General features: G+C 46.9%; 9 non-coding genes and 1 pseudogene across 9 annotated transcripts; all 10 read left to right on the top strand.

The window, feature by feature from the left end:
- The first annotated feature begins 669 nt into the window (after positions 1-669).
- LOC142265402 (U2 spliceosomal RNA) lies at positions 670-745 on the top strand (annotated as a pseudogene).
- Positions 746-1,512: 767 nt separating this feature from the next.
- LOC142265397 (U2 spliceosomal RNA) lies at positions 1,513-1,705 on the top strand. Its single transcript, XR_012731726.1, has one exon. It is a non-coding gene; the product is annotated as a U2 spliceosomal RNA (small nuclear RNA).
- A 1,387-nt stretch (positions 1,706-3,092) lies between these two features.
- Positions 3,093-3,283, top strand: LOC142265374 (U2 spliceosomal RNA). Its single transcript, XR_012731706.1, has one exon. It is a non-coding gene; the product is annotated as a U2 spliceosomal RNA (small nuclear RNA).
- A 1,387-nt stretch (positions 3,284-4,670) lies between these two features.
- Positions 4,671-4,861, top strand: LOC142265373 (U2 spliceosomal RNA). Its single transcript, XR_012731705.1, has one exon. It is a non-coding gene; the product is annotated as a U2 spliceosomal RNA (small nuclear RNA).
- Positions 4,862-6,248: 1,387 nt separating this feature from the next.
- On the top strand, positions 6,249-6,439 carry LOC142265370 (U2 spliceosomal RNA). Its single transcript, XR_012731703.1, has one exon. It is a non-coding gene; the product is annotated as a U2 spliceosomal RNA (small nuclear RNA).
- Positions 6,440-7,826: 1,387 nt separating this feature from the next.
- Positions 7,827-8,017, top strand: LOC142265369 (U2 spliceosomal RNA). The gene has a single exon (XR_012731702.1). It is a non-coding gene; the product is annotated as a U2 spliceosomal RNA (small nuclear RNA).
- A 1,387-nt stretch (positions 8,018-9,404) lies between these two features.
- Positions 9,405-9,595, top strand: LOC142265368 (U2 spliceosomal RNA). Its single transcript, XR_012731701.1, has one exon. It is a non-coding gene; the product is annotated as a U2 spliceosomal RNA (small nuclear RNA).
- Positions 9,596-10,982: 1,387 nt separating this feature from the next.
- LOC142265367 (U2 spliceosomal RNA) lies at positions 10,983-11,173 on the top strand. The gene has a single exon (XR_012731700.1). It is a non-coding gene; the product is annotated as a U2 spliceosomal RNA (small nuclear RNA).
- Positions 11,174-12,560: 1,387 nt separating this feature from the next.
- LOC142265366 (U2 spliceosomal RNA) lies at positions 12,561-12,751 on the top strand. The gene has a single exon (XR_012731699.1). It is a non-coding gene; the product is annotated as a U2 spliceosomal RNA (small nuclear RNA).
- Positions 12,752-14,138: 1,387 nt separating this feature from the next.
- Positions 14,139-14,329, top strand: LOC142265365 (U2 spliceosomal RNA). Its single transcript, XR_012731698.1, has one exon. It is a non-coding gene; the product is annotated as a U2 spliceosomal RNA (small nuclear RNA).
- Positions 14,330-14,419: the final 90 nt, after the last annotated feature.

Raw genomic sequence — 14,419 nt, 5'->3', positions numbered from 1 at the left:
TCTAACCTTTGATAGTAAGCTTTTCTGTAGTCTGCCTGTTGATGTATTTTCCGTTTGAACTGTGCACAACATGAAGAGACGGAACACTGGCGGCTTGTCACAATGCCCCCCGATGACATCACAATAGCGCTGCTGCCTAGAAAACAAGCTGCGCAGAAGAAGTTGTTCTTTGGGTGGGAGGGTGGGCTAGTGGAAGGAGGGGGCAATCTCTTTTTTTCCCGGGTGGTAGGGGGATGACAGGAGAAGGGAAGCGGGTGGTGAGAAAGGTACAGAGGGCAGGGTTTGGGGGCTGGGAAGGAAAGGGAAAAGATTAGGGTTTGGGGATGATGAAAGGGCTTTCTACGGGTAAGGATGGCAAAGGGTGGCAGTGACGGAAAGTCAGGCAACCTGTCCTGTCCGTCTTTTTGTATCGTGAATTGGAAAGACTGCAAGGGGGAGGGGAGTTGCTTGCGCCCTAAAGGAGGAGTTATTCAGATTCATTGCAGTGGGCGGCGGCTGCAAAACGCACCATTCTTCTTGTTTTTGCTCTGCAAAGCAGCCTTTTCAAGGGTTGGCTTGGGTGACAAAATGTCTTGTGTAGGCGTGGGTTTGTCTCCCTCTCGCTCTCTCTCCCTAAGATGTGTCCGGCATAGGCCAGGGTGCCACTCGAGGCCCAAACCAATTCTGGTTATCGCTTCTCGGCCTTTTGGCTAAGATCAAGTGTAGTATCGTTCGAAAAGGTGGTTTAATGCTCCGGCCACCTTAGTACAATGATGCAATGCACACTGGAAGGTTGCGCTTGTTAGTACTTTGGGAGGATAGTATATCCATCTAGAGGAAACCATGGCCCTACCAGGATCGAGGCTATTAGACTGAGTAAGTGTGGGGGCTATGGTGCAATGTGCCCCAGGATTGACGACCCTGGAGTGAGTCTGAGCTTGCTGGCTTTGGACCCCGGCAAGCCTTGGGCTCTGTAGCACACCGTACCTTGCCCTTTCATACTTTCTGAGCATATTGCTCTATCCCGGCCTTCTGGCTAGGAAGGGAAATTTTTATAATCATGGTCGGAGGTCCGTTCAGCTTTGGGCTGAGAAACCAACACCCGGTTGGAGGTCCGGGTCAGCTTCGGCTGAGAAACCAACACCCGGTTGGAGGTCCGGGTCAGCTTCGGCTGAGAAACCAACACCCGGTTGGAGGTCCGGGTCAGCTTCGGCTGAGAAACCAACACCCGGTTGGAGGTCCGGTTAGCCTTGGGCTGAGAAACCAACACCGGTTGACGGTCCGGGCAGTTTCAGCTGCGAAACCAACAACTAGTAGCTCTCTACTCCACTTGGGTAAGATGCCTGGGTGGACGCTGGGAGCAACGACAAGGCTCAACCAGGCTTCGGCTTGGGGGAGCACCGAAGATCCCTGACCCTTGCTGTGGCCTTCTGGCTCGGAGGGACGGGGTTGATTTTTGGGGACCCTCTCCTCACGGAGGGGTCCACACGAATCCTAGCCTTTGCACTGTTTTTGGTGTGACTTCGGTCATGCATTTTTTGCGGTGCTTTGGAAAGCTTCATTAAATCAAAAATCTGTTCTTATCAGTTTAATATCTGATACGTCCCCTATCTGGGGACCATATATTAAATGGATTTTTAGAACAGGGAGATGGAAAAAGAGCTTGCTCTGTCCACTCCACGCATTGACCTGGTATTGCAGTACCTCCAGGAACGGTGCACCCCTTCTTAACCCAGTTTCCAAAAGCAGAACTCAATTCACCTGATTCATATTAGCCCGATTTAATGAATTGGAAGAAAGCATACGTCTTCATATGCACCTCAATTTGGCCCATTCACTTTTCACACTTCCTCCTTTTGTTTTTTATCTTTCACACTTTTGACTTTCTTTATTCATCCAAATAGCAAACTCATCACCACTCAACCTGACCAACTCGGCTATGTCCCCGTGCTGCAGTTCTCTGTCTTATCTAGATCATTTGCAATTGAATGGAATAGATCCCTTTTGGACAAAGTGGATTCACCTGCTGCTGCAGTGACCACAGGTGTGATAAGATCTAGAATTGGCATCTGGTGCGATCTCTCCGCTTCCACTCCAAAGAAAGTTACCTGTTTATTCCTATCATGCATTGGTTTTTGGGGTTTTCTTTGAGTAATGATGATCTCTTTAGTAGTCTGTTGGCGCCCTCTCCTGGAGGAATAGTTTGCTTGCTCTTGGACATTCTAAAAGAGAGGTCATGATAGACATTGAGCTTCTGAGCTCAATTGGGGACAGTCATGGGTGATGAATGTTTGCAACCTACTGCGAAGCCTCATACCGCAATATAAGGAACGTCAAATACTAAGAAAGGGCGGCCTATGAAAGAATTACTACTTTCAATAAGTACACTTAAACGGCTAATTGGGAATAGAAAAACTGTAAAAAGCCCTCTGAGAAAGCCCCCCTCTAACCTTTGATAGTAAGCTTTTCTGTAGTCTGCCTGTTGATGTATTTTCCGTTTGAACTGTGCACAACATGAAGAGACGGAACACTGGCGGCTTGTCACAATGCCCCCCGATGACATCACAATAGCGCTGCTGCCTAGAAAACAAGCTGCGCAGAAGAAGTTGTTCTTTGGGTGGGAGGGTGGGCTAGTGGAAGGAGGGGGCAATCTCTTTTTTTCCCGGGTGGTAGGGGGATGACAGGAGAAGGGAAGCGGGTGGTGAGAAAGGTACAGAGGGCAGGGTTTGGGGGCTGGGAAGGAAAGGGAAAAGATTAGGGTTTGGGGATGATGAAAGGGCTTTCTACGGGTAAGGATGGCAAAGGGTGGCAGTGACGGAAAGTCAGGCAACCTGTCCTGTCCGTCTTTTTGTATCGTGAATTGGAAAGACTGCAAGGGGGAGGGGAGTTGCTTGCGCCCTAAAGGAGGAGTTATTCAGATTCATTGCAGTGGGCGGCGGCTGCAAAACGCACCATTCTTCTTGTTTTTGCTCTGCAAAGCAGCCTTTTCAAGGGTTGGCTTGGGTGACAAAATGTCTTGTGTAGGCGTGGGTTTGTCTCCCTCTCGCTCTCTCTCCCTAAGATGTGTCCGGCATAGGCCAGGGTGCCACTCGAGGCCCAAACCAATTCTGGTTATCGCTTCTCGGCCTTTTGGCTAAGATCAAGTGTAGTATCTGTTCTTATCAGTTTAATATCTGATACGTCCCCTATCTGGGGACCATATATTAAATGGATTTTTAGAACAGGGAGATGGAAAAAGAGCTTGCTCTGTCCACTCCACGCATTGACCTGGTATTGCAGTACCTCCAGGAACGGTGCACCCCTTCTTAACCCAGTTTCCAAAAGCAGAACTCAATTCACCTGATTCATATTAGCCCGATTTAATGAATTGGAAGAAAGCATACGTCTTCATATGCACCTCAATTTGGCCCATTCACTTTTCACACTTCCTCCTTTTGTTTTTTATCTTTCACACTTTTGACTTTCTTTATTCATCCAAATAGCAAACTCATCACCACTCAACCTGACCAACTCGGCTATGTCCCCGTGCTGCAGTTCTCTGTCTTATCTAGATCATTTGCAATTGAATGGAATAGATCCCTTTTGGACAAAGTGGATTCACCTGCTGCTGCAGTGACCACAGGTGTGATAAGATCTAGAATTGGCATCTGGTGCGATCTCTCCGCTTCCACTCCAAAGAAAGTTACCTGTTTATTCCTATCATGCATTGGTTTTTGGGGTTTTCTTTGAGTAATGATGATCTCTTTAGTAGTCTGTTGGCGCCCTCTCCTGGAGGAATAGTTTGCTTGCTCTTGGACATTCTAAAAGAGAGGTCATGATAGACATTGAGCTTCTGAGCTCAATTGGGGACAGTCATGGGTGATGAATGTTTGCAACCTACTGCGAAGCCTCATACCGCAATATAAGGAACGTCAAATACTAAGAAAGGGCGGCCTATGAAAGAATTACTACTTTCAATAAGTACACTTAAACGGCTAATTGGGAATAGAAAAACTGTAAAAAGCCCTCTGAGAAAGCCCCCCTCTAACCTTTGATAGTAAGCTTTTCTGTAGTCTGCCTGTTGATGTATTTTCCGTTTGAACTGTGCACAACATGAAGAGACGGAACACTGGCGGCTTGTCACAATGCCCCCCGATGACATCACAATAGCGCTGCTGCCTAGAAAACAAGCTGCGCAGAAGAAGTTGTTCTTTGGGTGGGAGGGTGGGCTAGTGGAAGGAGGGGGCAATCTCTTTTTTTCCCGGGTGGTAGGGGGATGACAGGAGAAGGGAAGCGGGTGGTGAGAAAGGTACAGAGGGCAGGGTTTGGGGGCTGGGAAGGAAAGGGAAAAGATTAGGGTTTGGGGATGATGAAAGGGCTTTCTACGGGTAAGGATGGCAAAGGGTGGCAGTGACGGAAAGTCAGGCAACCTGTCCTGTCCGTCTTTTTGTATCGTGAATTGGAAAGACTGCAAGGGGGAGGGGAGTTGCTTGCGCCCTAAAGGAGGAGTTATTCAGATTCATTGCAGTGGGCGGCGGCTGCAAAACGCACCATTCTTCTTGTTTTTGCTCTGCAAAGCAGCCTTTTCAAGGGTTGGCTTGGGTGACAAAATGTCTTGTGTAGGCGTGGGTTTGTCTCCCTCTCGCTCTCTCTCCCTAAGATGTGTCCGGCATAGGCCAGGGTGCCACTCGAGGCCCAAACCAATTCTGGTTATCGCTTCTCGGCCTTTTGGCTAAGATCAAGTGTAGTATCTGTTCTTATCAGTTTAATATCTGATACGTCCCCTATCTGGGGACCATATATTAAATGGATTTTTAGAACAGGGAGATGGAAAAAGAGCTTGCTCTGTCCACTCCACGCATTGACCTGGTATTGCAGTACCTCCAGGAACGGTGCACCCCTTCTTAACCCAGTTTCCAAAAGCAGAACTCAATTCACCTGATTCATATTAGCCCGATTTAATGAATTGGAAGAAAGCATACGTCTTCATATGCACCTCAATTTGGCCCATTCACTTTTCACACTTCCTCCTTTTGTTTTTTATCTTTCACACTTTTGACTTTCTTTATTCATCCAAATAGCAAACTCATCACCACTCAACCTGACCAACTCGGCTATGTCCCCGTGCTGCAGTTCTCTGTCTTATCTAGATCATTTGCAATTGAATGGAATAGATCCCTTTTGGACAAAGTGGATTCACCTGCTGCTGCAGTGACCACAGGTGTGATAAGATCTAGAATTGGCATCTGGTGCGATCTCTCCGCTTCCACTCCAAAGAAAGTTACCTGTTTATTCCTATCATGCATTGGTTTTTGGGGTTTTCTTTGAGTAATGATGATCTCTTTAGTAGTCTGTTGGCGCCCTCTCCTGGAGGAATAGTTTGCTTGCTCTTGGACATTCTAAAAGAGAGGTCATGATAGACATTGAGCTTCTGAGCTCAATTGGGGACAGTCATGGGTGATGAATGTTTGCAACCTACTGCGAAGCCTCATACCGCAATATAAGGAACGTCAAATACTAAGAAAGGGCGGCCTATGAAAGAATTACTACTTTCAATAAGTACACTTAAACGGCTAATTGGGAATAGAAAAACTGTAAAAAGCCCTCTGAGAAAGCCCCCCTCTAACCTTTGATAGTAAGCTTTTCTGTAGTCTGCCTGTTGATGTATTTTCCGTTTGAACTGTGCACAACATGAAGAGACGGAACACTGGCGGCTTGTCACAATGCCCCCCGATGACATCACAATAGCGCTGCTGCCTAGAAAACAAGCTGCGCAGAAGAAGTTGTTCTTTGGGTGGGAGGGTGGGCTAGTGGAAGGAGGGGGCAATCTCTTTTTTTCCCGGGTGGTAGGGGGATGACAGGAGAAGGGAAGCGGGTGGTGAGAAAGGTACAGAGGGCAGGGTTTGGGGGCTGGGAAGGAAAGGGAAAAGATTAGGGTTTGGGGATGATGAAAGGGCTTTCTACGGGTAAGGATGGCAAAGGGTGGCAGTGACGGAAAGTCAGGCAACCTGTCCTGTCCGTCTTTTTGTATCGTGAATTGGAAAGACTGCAAGGGGGAGGGGAGTTGCTTGCTCCCTAAAGGAGGAGTTATTCAGATTCATTGCAGTGGGCGGCGGCTGCAAAACGCACCATTCTTCTTGTTTTTGCTCTGCAAAGCAGCCTTTTCAAGGGTTGGCTTGGGTGACAAAATGTCTTGTGTAGGCGTGGGTTTGTCTCCCTCTCGCTCTCTCTCCCTAAGATGTGTCCGGCATAGGCCAGGGTGCCACTCGAGGCCCAAACCAATTCTGGTTATCGCTTCTCGGCCTTTTGGCTAAGATCAAGTGTAGTATCTGTTCTTATCAGTTTAATATCTGATACGTCCCCTATCTGGGGACCATATATTAAATGGATTTTTAGAACAGGGAGATGGAAAAAGAGCTTGCTCTGTCCACTCCACGCATTGACCTGGTATTGCAGTACCTCCAGGAACGGTGCACCCCTTCTTAACCCAGTTTCCAAAAGCAGAACTCAATTCACCTGATTCATATTAGCCCGATTTAATGAATTGGAAGAAAGCATACGTCTTCATATGCACCTCAATTTGGCCCATTCACTTTTCACACTTCCTCCTTTTGTTTTTTATCTTTCACACTTTTGACTTTCTTTATTCATCCAAATAGCAAACTCATCACCACTCAACCTGACCAACTCGGCTATGTCCCCGTGCTGCAGTTCTCTGTCTTATCTAGATCATTTGCAATTGAATGGAATAGATCCCTTTTGGACAAAGTGGATTCACCTGCTGCTGCAGTGACCACAGGTGTGATAAGATCTAGAATTGGCATCTGGTGCGATCTCTCCGCTTCCACTCCAAAGAAAGTTACCTGTTTATTCCTATCATGCATTGGTTTTTGGGGTTTTCTTTGAGTAATGATGATCTCTTTAGTAGTCTGTTGGCGCCCTCTCCTGGAGGAATAGTTTGCTTGCTCTTGGACATTCTAAAAGAGAGGTCATGATAGACATTGAGCTTCTGAGCTCAATTGGGGACAGTCATGGGTGATGAATGTTTGCAACCTACTGCGAAGCCTCATACCGCAATATAAGGAACGTCAAATACTAAGAAAGGGCGGCCTATGAAAGAATTACTACTTTCAATAAGTACACTTAAACGGCTAATTGGGAATAGAAAAACTGTAAAAAGCCCTCTGAGAAAGCCCCCCTCTAACCTTTGATAGTAAGCTTTTCTGTAGTCTGCCTGTTGATGTATTTTCCGTTTGAACTGTGCACAACATGAAGAGACGGAACACTGGCGGCTTGTCACAATGCCCCCCGATGACATCACAATAGCGCTGCTGCCTAGAAAACAAGCTGCGCAGAAGAAGTTGTTCTTTGGGTGGGAGGGTGGGCTAGTGGAAGGAGGGGGCAATCTCTTTTTTTCCCGGGTGGTAGGGGGATGACAGGAGAAGGGAAGCGGGTGGTGAGAAAGGTACAGAGGGCAGGGTTTGGGGGCTGGGAAGGAAAGGGAAAAGATTAGGGTTTGGGGATGATGAAAGGGCTTTCTACGGGTAAGGATGGCAAAGGGTGGCAGTGACGGAAAGTCAGGCAACCTGTCCTGTCCGTCTTTTTGTATCGTGAATTGGAAAGACTGCAAGGGGGAGGGGAGTTGCTTGCGCCCTAAAGGAGGAGTTATTCAGATTCATTGCAGTGGGCGGCGGCTGCAAAACGCACCATTCTTCTTGTTTTTGCTCTGCAAAGCAGCCTTTTCAAGGGTTGGCTTGGGTGACAAAATGTCTTGTGTAGGCGTGGGTTTGTCTCCCTCTCGCTCTCTCTCCCTAAGATGTGTCCGGCATAGGCCAGGGTGCCACTCGAGGCCCAAACCAATTCTGGTTATCGCTTCTCGGCCTTTTGGCTAAGATCAAGTGTAGTATCTGTTCTTATCAGTTTAATATCTGATACGTCCCCTATCTGGGGACCATATATTAAATGGATTTTTAGAACAGGGAGATGGAAAAAGAGCTTGCTCTGTCCACTCCACGCATTGACCTGGTATTGCAGTACCTCCAGGAACGGTGCACCCCTTCTTAACCCAGTTTCCAAAAGCAGAACTCAATTCACCTGATTCATATTAGCCCGATTTAATGAATTGGAAGAAAGCATACGTCTTCATATGCACCTCAATTTGGCCCATTCACTTTTCACACTTCCTCCTTTTGTTTTTTATCTTTCACACTTTTGACTTTCTTTATTCATCCAAATAGCAAACTCATCACCACTCAACCTGACCAACTCGGCTATGTCCCCGTGCTGCAGTTCTCTGTCTTATCTAGATCATTTGCAATTGAATGGAATAGATCCCTTTTGGACAAAGTGGATTCACCTGCTGCTGCAGTGACCACAGGTGTGATAAGATCTAGAATTGGCATCTGGTGCGATCTCTCCGCTTCCACTCCAAAGAAAGTTACCTGTTTATTCCTATCATGCATTGGTTTTTGGGGTTTTCTTTGAGTAATGATGATCTCTTTAGTAGTCTGTTGGCGCCCTCTCCTGGAGGAATAGTTTGCTTGCTCTTGGACATTCTAAAAGAGAGGTCATGATAGACATTGAGCTTCTGAGCTCAATTGGGGACAGTCATGGGTGATGAATGTTTGCAACCTACTGCGAAGCCTCATACCGCAATATAAGGAACGTCAAATACTAAGAAAGGGCGGCCTATGAAAGAATTACTACTTTCAATAAGTACACTTAAACGGCTAATTGGGAATAGAAAAACTGTAAAAAGCCCTCTGAGAAAGCCCCCCTCTAACCTTTGATAGTAAGCTTTTCTGTAGTCTGCCTGTTGATGTATTTTCCGTTTGAACTGTGCACAACATGAAGAGACGGAACACTGGCGGCTTGTCACAATGCCCCCCGATGACATCACAATAGCGCTGCTGCCTAGAAAACAAGCTGCGCAGAAGAAGTTGTTCTTTGGGTGGGAGGGTGGGCTAGTGGAAGGAGGGGGCAATCTCTTTTTTTCCCGGGTGGTAGGGGGATGACAGGAGAAGGGAAGCGGGTGGTGAGAAAGGTACAGAGGGCAGGGTTTGGGGGCTGGGAAGGAAAGGGAAAAGATTAGGGTTTGGGGATGATGAAAGGGCTTTCTACGGGTAAGGATGGCAAAGGGTGGCAGTGACGGAAAGTCAGGCAACCTGTCCTGTCCGTCTTTTTGTATCGTGAATTGGAAAGACTGCAAGGGGGAGGGGAGTTGCTTGCGCCCTAAAGGAGGAGTTATTCAGATTCATTGCAGTGGGCGGCGGCTGCAAAACGCACCATTCTTCTTGTTTTTGCTCTGCAAAGCAGCCTTTTCAAGGGTTGGCTTGGGTGACAAAATGTCTTGTGTAGGCGTGGGTTTGTCTCCCTCTCGCTCTCTCTCCCTAAGATGTGTCCGGCATAGGCCAGGGTGCCACTCGAGGCCCAAACCAATTCTGGTTATCGCTTCTCGGCCTTTTGGCTAAGATCAAGTGTAGTATCTGTTCTTATCAGTTTAATATCTGATACGTCCCCTATCTGGGGACCATATATTAAATGGATTTTTAGAACAGGGAGATGGAAAAAGAGCTTGCTCTGTCCACTCCACGCATTGACCTGGTATTGCAGTACCTCCAGGAACGGTGCACCCCTTCTTAACCCAGTTTCCAAAAGCAGAACTCAATTCACCTGATTCATATTAGCCCGATTTAATGAATTGGAAGAAAGCATACGTCTTCATATGCACCTCAATTTGGCCCATTCACTTTTCACACTTCCTCCTTTTGTTTTTTATCTTTCACACTTTTGACTTTCTTTATTCATCCAAATAGCAAACTCATCACCACTCAACCTGACCAACTCGGCTATGTCCCCGTGCTGCAGTTCTCTGTCTTATCTAGATCATTTGCAATTGAATGGAATAGATCCCTTTTGGACAAAGTGGATTCACCTGCTGCTGCAGTGACCACAGGTGTGATAAGATCTAGAATTGGCATCTGGTGCGATCTCTCCGCTTCCACTCCAAAGAAAGTTACCTGTTTATTCCTATCATGCATTGGTTTTTGGGGTTTTCTTTGAGTAATGATGATCTCTTTAGTAGTCTGTTGGCGCCCTCTCCTGGAGGAATAGTTTGCTTGCTCTTGGACATTCTAAAAGAGAGGTCATGATAGACATTGAGCTTCTGAGCTCAATTGGGGACAGTCATGGGTGATGAATGTTTGCAACCTACTGCGAAGCCTCATACCGCAATATAAGGAACGTCAAATACTAAGAAAGGGCGGCCTATGAAAGAATTACTACTTTCAATAAGTACACTTAAACGGCTAATTGGGAATAGAAAAACTGTAAAAAGCCCTCTGAGAAAGCCCCCCTCTAACCTTTGATAGTAAGCTTTTCTGTAGTCTGCCTGTTGATGTATTTTCCGTTTGAACTGTGCACAACATGAAGAGACGGAACACTGGCGGCTTGTCACAATGCCCCCCGATGACATCACAATAGCGCTGCTGCCTAGAAAACAAGCTGCGCAGAAGAAGTTGTTCTTTGGGTGGGAGGGTGGGCTAGTGGAAGGAGGGGGCAATCTCTTTTTTTCCCGGGTGGTAGGGGGATGACAGGAGAAGGGAAGCGGGTGGTGAGAAAGGTACAGAGGGCAGGGTTTGGGGGCTGGGAAGGAAAGGGAAAAGATTAGGGTTTGGGGATGATGAAAGGGCTTTCTACGGGTAAGGATGGCAAAGGGTGGCAGTGACGGAAAGTCAGGCAACCTGTCCTGTCCGTCTTTTTGTATCGTGAATTGGAAAGACTGCAAGGGGGAGGGGAGTTGCTTGCGCCCTAAAGGAGGAGTTATTCAGATTCATTGCAGTGGGCGGCGGCTGCAAAACGCACCATTCTTCTTGTTTTTGCTCTGCAAAGCAGCCTTTTCAAGGGTTGGCTTGGGTGACAAAATGTCTTGTGTAGGCGTGGGTTTGTCTCCCTCTCGCTCTCTCTCCCTAAGATGTGTCCGGCATAGGCCAGGGTGCCACTCGAGGCCCAAACCAATTCTGGTTATCGCTTCTCGGCCTTTTGGCTAAGATCAAGTGTAGTATCTGTTCTTATCAGTTTAATATCTGATACGTCCCCTATCTGGGGACCATATATTAAATGGATTTTTAGAACAGGGAGATGGAAAAAGAGCTTGCTCTGTCCACTCCACGCATTGACCTGGTATTGCAGTACCTCCAGGAACGGTGCACCCCTTCTTAACCCAGTTTCCAAAAGCAGAACTCAATTCACCTGATTCATATTAGCCCGATTTAATGAATTGGAAGAAAGCATACGTCTTCATATGCACCTCAATTTGGCCCATTCACTTTTCACACTTCCTCCTTTTGTTTTTTATCTTTCACACTTTTGACTTTCTTTATTCATCCAAATAGCAAACTCATCACCACTCAACCTGACCAACTCGGCTATGTCCCCGTGCTGCAGTTCTCTGTCTTATCTAGATCATTTGCAATTGAATGGAATAGATCCCTTTTGGACAAAGTGGATTCACCTGCTGCTGCAGTGACCACAGGTGTGATAAGATCTAGAATTGGCATCTGGTGCGATCTCTCCGCTTCCACTCCAAAGAAAGTTACCTGTTTATTCCTATCATGCATTGGTTTTTGGGGTTTTCTTTGAGTAATGATGATCTCTTTAGTAGTCTGTTGGCGCCCTCTCCTGGAGGAATAGTTTGCTTGCTCTTGGACATTCTAAAAGAGAGGTCATGATAGACATTGAGCTTCTGAGCTCAATTGGGGACAGTCATGGGTGATGAATGTTTGCAACCTACTGCGAAGCCTCATACCGCAATATAAGGAACGTCAAATACTAAGAAAGGGCGGCCTATGAAAGAATTACTACTTTCAATAAGTACACTTAAACGGCTAATTGGGAATAGAAAAACTGTAAAAAGCCCTCTGAGAAAGCCCCCCTCTAACCTTTGATAGTAAGCTTTTCTGTAGTCTGCCTGTTGATGTATTTTCCGTTTGAACTGTGCACAACATGAAGAGACGGAACACTGGCGGCTTGTCACAATGCCCCCCGATGACATCACAATAGCGCTGCTGCCTAGAAAACAAGCTGCGCAGAAGAAGTTGTTCTTTGGGTGGGAGGGTGGGCTAGTGGAAGGAGGGGGCAATCTCTTTTTTTCCCGGGTGGTAGGGGGATGACAGGAGAAGGGAAGCGGGTGGTGAGAAAGGTACAGAGGGCAGGGTTTGGGGGCTGGGAAGGAAAGGGAAAAGATTAGGGTTTGGGGATGATGAAAGGGCTTTCTACGGGTAAGGATGGCAAAGGGTGGCAGTGACGGAAAGTCAGGCAACCTGTCCTGTCCGTCTTTTTGTATCGTGAATTGGAAAGACTGCAAGGGGGAGGGGAGTTGCTTGCGCCCTAAAGGAGGAGTTATTCAGATTCATTGCAGTGGGCGGCGGCTGCAAAACGCACCATTCTTCTTGTTTTTGCTCTGCAAAGCAGCCTTTTCAAGGGTTGGCTTGGGTGACAAAATGTCTTGTGTAGGCGTGGGTTTGTCTCCCTCTCGCTCTCTCTCCCTAAGATGTGTCCGGCATAGGCCAGGGTGCCACTCGAGGCCCAAACCAATTCTGGTTATCGCTTCTCGGCCTTTTGGCTAAGATCAAGTGTAGTATCTGTTCTTATCAGTTTAATATCTGATACGTCCCCTATCTGGGGACCATATATTAAATGGATTTTTAGAACAGGGAGATGGAAAAAGAGCTTGCTCTGTCCACTCCACGCATTGACCTGGTATTGCAGTACCTCCAGGAACGGTGCACCCCTTCTTAACCCAGTTTCCAAAAGCAGAACTCAATTCACCTGATTCATATTAGCCCGATTTAATGAATTGGAAGAAAGCATACGTCTTCATATGCACCTCAATTTGGCCCATTCACTTTTCACACTTCCTCCTTTTGTTTTTTATCTTTCACACTTTTGACTTTCTTTATTCATCCAAATAGCAAACTCATCACCACTCAACCTGACCAACTCGGCTATGTCCCCGTGCTGCAGTTCTCTGTCTTATCTAGATCATTTGCAATTGAATGGAATAGATCCCTTTTGGACAAAGTGGATTCACCTGCTGCTGCAGTGACCACAGGTGTGATAAGATCTAGAATTGGCATCTGGTGCGATCTCTCCGCTTCCACTCCAAAGAAAGTTACCTGTTTATTCCTATCATGCATTGGTTTTTGGGGTTTTCTTTGAGTAATGATGATCTCTTTAGTAGTCTGTTGGCGCCCTCTCCTGGAGGAATAGTTTGCTTGCTCTTGGACATTCTAAAAGAGAGGTCATGATAGACATTGAGCTTCTGAGCTCAATTGGGGACAGTCATGGGTGATGAATGTTTGCAACCTACTGCGAAGCCTCATACCGCAATATAAGGAACGTCAAATACTAAGAAAGGGCGGCCTATGAAAGAATTACTACTTTCAATAAGTACACTTAAACGGCTAATTGGGAATAGAAAAACTGTAAAAAGCCCTCTGAGAAAGCCCCCCTCTAACCTTTGATAGTAAGCTTTTCTGTAGTCTGCCTGTTGATGTATTTTCCGTTTGAACTGTGCACAACATGAAGAGACGGAACACTGGCGGCTTGTCACAATGCCCCCCGATGACATCACAATAGCGCTGCTGCCTAGAAAACAAGCTGCGCAGAAGAAGTTGTTCTTTGGGTGGGAGGGTGGGCTAGTGGAAGGAGGGGGCAATCTCTTTTTTTCCCGGGTGGTAGGGGGATGACAGGAGAAGGGAAGCGGGTGGTGAGAAAGGTACAGAGGGCAGGGTTTGGGGGCTGGGAAGGAAAGGGAAAAGATTAGGGTTTGGGGATGATGAAAGGGCTTTCTACGGGTAAGGATGGCAAAGGGTGGCAGTGACGGAAAGTCAGGCAACCTGTCCTGTCCGTCTTTTTGTATCGTGAATTGGAAAGACTGCAAGGGGGAGGGGAGTTGCTTGCGCCCTAAAGGAGGAGTTATTCAGATTCATTGCAGTGGGCGGCGGCTGCAAAACGCACCATTCTTCTTGTTTTTGCTCTGCAAAGCAGCCTTTTCAAGGGTTGGCTTGGGTGACAAAATGTCTTGTGTAGGCGTGGGTTTGTCTCCCTCTCGCTCTCTCTCCCTAAGATGTGTCCGGCATAGGCCAGGGTGCCACTCGAGGCCCAAACCAATTCTGGTTATCGCTTCTCGGCCTTTTGGCTAAGATCAAGTGTAGTATCTGTTCTTATCAGTTTAATATCTGATACGTCCCCTATCTGGGGACCATATATTAAATGGATTTTTAGAACAGGGAGATGGAAAAAGAGCTTGCTCTGTCCACTCCACGCATTGACCTGGTATTGCAGTACCTCCAGGAACGGTGCACCCCTTCTTAACCCAGTTTCCAAAAGCAGAACTCAATTCACCTGATTCATATTAGCCCGATTTAATGAATTGGAAGAAAGCATACGTCTTCATATG

This window comes from Anomaloglossus baeobatrachus, unplaced genomic scaffold (assembly GCF_048569485.1).
Source record: "Anomaloglossus baeobatrachus isolate aAnoBae1 unplaced genomic scaffold, aAnoBae1.hap1 Scaffold_2740, whole genome shotgun sequence".
Lineage (NCBI taxonomy): Eukaryota > Metazoa > Chordata > Amphibia > Anura > Aromobatidae > Anomaloglossus > Anomaloglossus baeobatrachus.
This window is presented reverse-complemented; position numbering and strand designations above follow the sequence as displayed.